Consider the following 6,000-nt stretch of genomic DNA (forward strand, 5'->3'; position numbering starts at 1 on the left):
CTCATTCGGCATGATTCATTGGGGGCATGGGGTTAAGTGAACAGCGGGCGGTACTCATGTGCCTTCGGCACATGCAATCTATCACACCTTGAACCCAAATCCGACGGCCCCCTTGGCTTGACTGTCAGGGTTGATCCTGTAGCGCACATATTTGCCAGCCCTCTTGAACAGGCCATTGGGCTGCTGCTGATGATGAGATTCCACTGCCTAGATCGATCTGGTGGAGCCCTGCAGTATGCCCCAGCGAGGGTCTTGCGTATCGTGGTGGTCTGCTGTGCCCTGCACAATCCAGTCCTGCAGAAGGGGGAGGCCTGGTATGACGATGAGATGCCCGAGCATCACTCCTCCATCGATGAGGAGGAAGCTAAGGAGGGAGATGAGCAAGCAGCACTGGATGTTGAAGCCCTTGCACCAGAGGCCAGGCAGATTGAGCGACGAGCAAGGAGGCAAGAGACAATCTCATAATCCAGCCTCTCTGATGCCCACTAAAATAGAAGCCAATGAAGACTCCCCTCAATGCATGTAGTCTGTTGCCTCCTTTCCATTTGTGTTCCCTGACTTGAACCCAGCTGAAAAACATACTAGTGCCCATGGGCAATCGTATGTAAAATGAGTGTTGTTCTTATATTGGCATTCTACTAAGGGGGAAAGTCAACAGCTCACATTAAGGCATAATAGAATAATCACTTTTACACAATGATCACAATGGCTTGACCAAAAGGACTCTATATTATTCCTCACATGTAAGATGTCAAACACCTATAAATTCCCAAGTGTGACTAGGTACTTTTCTTTATATATTTAGTGTACTCAGACGAGGTGTGAACCCAGTGACAGCAGCTGTGCTGGAGGCTGGCTACCCCTTGGCCTGTGATGACTTCAACGGCCGTCCTCTGGCTGCCTGAGGCCTGGAAGGCCCCTGCTGCCTGAGGGTTTCCTGCACTGGTGCAGGAGCCTTCTCAGGCATCATTACTGCTGGAACTGGACTCACCAGCGGAGCGGCTGAGGAGCAGGGTGCCACACTCGAGCGCCCTGAGGGGAGCCCCCAGCTGTGGAGGTCAGCCTCTCCTCCCTTTCAAGGCTTGCTTGACCCTCCCTGGCCACCAGAGAATGACAACGAGCTGAGGAAGATTCCAGCCACCTAGTCCTTCTCTCGCCTTGCCACAGCTACGTCAAGCTCACAGCCAAGTCAATGGTGTGGCGGTCTGCACGCATCTGTGGGATCTGGCTCTCCAGGAGTGTCAACCGCTCAATGGAGGAAGCCATGCACTCACATGTCTGAGACATGGCATCTCCACCAGATGTTGCCTCACCTCTCTCTGCAACTCCAGCATGCCCTGTGCTGTCAACACCAGAGGCTCGTCATCAGCCTGGGGCTCAGAAAGGGCCTGGCCACACACAGACCTCCGATTGTCAGAGGCCTCGGCTGTTTCAGCCTCAATCAGCTGCTCGGGCATGTGTGCGGTGCTCTCACCAGCTTGTGACCCTGATTCTACAGCTGAGCAGAAACCCACCTACATGAAAGTATCTGTGCTGGTGTAAGGTACAGGAGAGTCATGGCACAGTGCATCCTCAGCAGTTGATGGCTGTCCCCCTTCAGCTGGTGTCTCCTGCAGGTACTGACCTGCATGAGAGGACATAGACATGTGGGGGTTAGGCTGTGCAGAACTTGTCATGCCAACCAAACATGATGTGGGTCTCCAGAAGTGATCTATATGTCGATGGAAGCCAGTCCTCACTCTTTCGTGCAGAGACTCCAGTCTCCCCATCTGATATGGCCTGGCCGCCCAGGATGTGCCTGTCAGTTCCAAAGCCTCTACCTTGGCTGTGCTGACAGGCTGAAGTTCCAGAATGCCTCTGCCTGTTTGGGATATCTCCCTCCTATTTTGGACCCTCTTGTCCTGCAAGAGGAAGGATGGAGATAGTCACACTTCAGAGAGATCAATATGACAGTTCTGCTAATGTCAGCTCCTCATCCCCTACTGGGGTATCACATATAGCTCATGCTGCTGCCTGCTCTCAGGTGAGTTAATGGGAGTGAGCTGTGAAAGGAGCCCGCCTGTGGCCGAGATGCAGCTATGCATCTGTCAGGATGAGGTGATGACTAACCCCAATTGCCAGCTTGATTGAAGTGCCTCCCTTTCTATGCCCCAATTCTTCCTGCGTAGTAACTTGCAATCAGCAATAGAGATAGAGTTATGGAGCACTCACCTTGCCAGAACGAAGGAGGTCATTGACCCTCTTGCGGCATTGTACCCCAGTTCCGTGGGGTGACCTCTCAGCTGCTTACCTCCTCAGCTATCTTCACCCGGGCTTGCTTGATCAGATGGGAGGACCTCTTCTTGCCATCACTGGGGAAAGAGAACCTCCGGCCTTTCACTGGCAGCCTGGAGGAGAATCTGCAGGGAAGCACTGAACTGTGGGCCACCCTGTGTCTTGTCTCAGCCATCCTCTTCTGCCCTCCTCAGGGTGGAGGGGGAGGGGTGGTTGTGGGGGGGGCGTCCAGGAGTCAGTCTATCACCAAATTTCAGCAGTGAACTGAAAACAGCAAATGATTATAAGGCAGCAATGCAAGCAGGGTCGGCAGAGCTTTAAACATGATGCCAGTACCTGCTTGAGCCGTCTGGACGCCATAATCAGTGTCTCACCAGCCACCCCCTCCGCGTCATTTGCGGGGGGGTAGGCACGCCTCCAGTATGCAAAATAGCTGCCTGCCACATGATCGTGGTGGAGCAGCCGCCCAAGTGATAAATTGGAGCGAAGCCCATTGTGTGCAACCCACTTGAGCTTTTCTATATCTGTCTGACATTAAAGGAAGCACAGGAATTTTGCTCCTGGCAAAAATGTCCTCCCTTATCAGTTATTCTCTATACATAGAATATAATATTAGTTTAAGCAATAAACTGTAATTATTACTTTTCCCTGAAGATATTATCCAATGACGAGTTTCAGTAACTTCCTTTGGGAATAGCAGGACCATAGTTTCTATGCAACTGCCCTTGATTTTCATTTGGATTTAATAGCCCATAGACTGAATTTTGACACTGGCAATAAACAGCATCACTTTCCTGATTAATCCAGCGGTACAGAATCATACAGCACAGGAGATGACCATTCGGCCCATTGGGTCTATGCTGGTTCCTTGAAAGAGCTACCCAATTAGTCCCACTTCCCTGCTTTTTCCCCATAGCCCTGCAAATGTTTCATTTTCAAGTATTTATCCAATTTCCTTTTGAAAGTTTCTATTGAATCTGCTCCCAGCACTCTGTTGCCGATCATAAATCGCTGCACTAAAAATGTTTCCTTATCTCCCTCCAACATCACAACAGTGACTACAGTTCACGAGTACTTCATTGACTGTAAAATGCTTTAGGAAAACCGAAGGTCATGAAAGGTGCTATATAAATGCAAGTCTTGCTCTGGTTCTTTTGCTAATTATCTTATGTAGCAATGAGATTAAAAATGGCAATAAGCTTTCAGGCTTTTTCCTTCTTTCTTTCTTGCTTCTGATAGGATACTACTGGGGCTCAGGGAAAAGAAATGTCCTGTCTGAAAGGGGCAGGATGATGGAGCAACTGAGGCTCAGGGAAAGGGAGCGCTTGGGCAGAAGAGAGCATAAGAGTAAAGCTGCTGCCTCATCAGACTGTCCCCCTCTTCTTGTTGTGACAACAAGACAAAATGCAGGATGGTTTTCTCCTAGGCATTGCATTTTAAGGGAACAGTTAGTGCTCTTCTCTGACATGACTCAAAACTTATAAGGATCAGAAACTCTACCTGCACCCTCTGATTTCAGGCAGTGTGGCCATTACCCAAATTGTTACTTATTTAAACATTGAAATCAGGCCACATTTACTATGATGGGCACTGCTTTTCTCTAAGTCCCAGTATATCCACCACCCTGCGACCTTATACATGGCACTGCCTTTCCCGGAGACACAAATCTACATAGTCAATATAAACCAAGCTGAACTGGGGCTGGATCCATGGGAAACCCCTCGAACTGTATTCGGAAAATTTTGTCTGCTGTAAAATGTAAAAATGTATCTGGCACGACAAATGAAATGGAAGGGTTGTGAGGCAACTCATGATTGTATTGAAGGAAACAGACCTCCTTTGCACTGTTTGTAATTTTTGACTTGGTGCTGTTTGAAACTGTTTGGTAATGTATTTTTTACAGATTTTTATGAATAAAGTATATTTTGGAAATTAAAAAAAACATAGCCAATACAAAACCTGCAATGGCAAGAGTAATGAGGCACCTCATATATTGTATTGAAAGAAACTGATCTGTTTTGCACTTTATGTAGTATCGAATTTGAACTGTTATGTAATGTATTTTTACAAATTTTATGAATAAAGTATATTTTTGGGGGGAAAAATGAAACCTGTTGCAAGTAACTCTCCATTTTGCCAGCTGAGAAAGAGGAACAGTGCATATTTCATGCATCATGAGGATAGCATTTTGTAGATGGAGTCATATTATACCAGCACCAAGTGTGCCATTATCTGTCAAAGAACAAGACTGTATTTTTCTCTTATAGGGTGTGTGATAATTCCATACTCTGGGAACATAGCAAATTAACAGCAATGGAAACAGAACGAAACTGCAGCTGATGGCTACATAATGATCTACATCATCCATTTGAACTCCACTTGGTTCAGGTCCTAATTAAACTGTCAAGACTAACAAAATATTCAAATCACACATGCATGTGCAAAACACCAACAGACCCACAAAGTACAGGCAGCAGCAGCAGCAGATGCCACTGCTAAAATACTTTATTGACCTTAATAAAATCTCAGTGCAGAGCCTTTAAACCCAATGTTACAAGGAACGTCTGATTCATAAAAAGCATACGTCAGTACACAGCGTAAAAGATACAAGTGCAGGGGGAAAAAACGACAGGAAGAGTTGGAGTTTCTGGTGTATTATTTTGGAGAGAGTGCAGGAATACTAACTATTGTCCTCAATGGGTTAACCAGAGTCTGCAAAATACCTTTGGTTTTGAAACCAGTAACGAGCTTGGTTAGATATTGACAGCGTAAAAACTATTTTTTTATTACCAGACCAATCAGATAATAAACCAAAGAGTAGTATTTGAAAAATCACCTCAATTTTGCCAACACACTTTGTGTCCCAACTATCGATATATGTCAAGGGTGATTTAAATGTTATCAAAGGAACTCCTATGACAGCAGGCACAGGCTTGCACAAAATCAGATGGACTTCTTAAAAAAAGATTTCCAAATAAATATTTTGTCACTTTCTTTAAATTCTATGCCAAAGGTGAAACGCAAACAATGGATAAATAGAAAAACAAAAATAACACCCCCATTTCACACAAACTACATAGGGTTTTGTGGCAACCATACCAACATGATTTGTTTTTTAAATACGATACAAGAAGTAACATTGATTAATTTTAAACATATATTTTATTTTCACATTCCATACCTTTGGAGGAGGTGAATTCCAGGCCTGGAGGAAAGAGATTGAGATCAGTGGAAGCTGTTTGTCTGCTGAAGCTAACGTGCAACCTGGTATGAAAGCCGACCTGTACCTTTGGTAAACACACACACAATGCTGCTTTTCAGCTGCTGCAGCTTTCTCTGTCTCTGCTCTGTCTAAAAGCTTCACAACAATTGCACACTTTCCAGCGAGAGGCAGCCCAACACAAGCAAAGAAGACACTTCAGCCTCTGGTAGAGGCTGCTTCACAGTGGGAATGCATGTCTGCAAGTTCCTGAGAAATTTATTAGAAAAGCAAAAAAACAGCTCTTTTTTAAAGCAAGCAACTCAACAGACACCACGTCATAGATTGCCTCCACCCATGGGAGGCTTGTGATTAAACAGGAAATTGAGCATAGAACTTCCTCCTTTCTCTGTGGTAAATTTAAATATTAATATAAAGAAGGGCTCACTTGTTCTACAAACAACTGTTTGATGATTGAGTTAAAGCCGAGACACAAGTCAATAATTCTTGCCTTGGGACTAGCAGCA

At 45.5% G+C, this 6,000-nt stretch overlaps 1 protein-coding gene across 1 annotated transcript in view; it reads right to left on the reverse strand.

The window, feature by feature from the left end:
• LOC137383813 (E3 ubiquitin-protein ligase RNF144B-like) overlaps positions 1 to 5,785 on the reverse strand; it is an 84,918-nt gene extending 79,133 nt beyond the window's left edge. The window contains exon 1 of the mRNA XM_068057069.1: positions 5,456 to 5,785. The gene's annotated coding sequence lies outside the window, so the exon portion shown is untranslated. The remainder of the gene's footprint in view (positions 1 to 5,455) is intronic.
• Positions 5,786 to 6,000: the final 215 nt, after the last annotated feature.

This window comes from Heterodontus francisci, chromosome 2 (assembly GCF_036365525.1).
Source record: "Heterodontus francisci isolate sHetFra1 chromosome 2, sHetFra1.hap1, whole genome shotgun sequence".
Lineage (NCBI taxonomy): Eukaryota > Metazoa > Chordata > Chondrichthyes > Heterodontiformes > Heterodontidae > Heterodontus > Heterodontus francisci.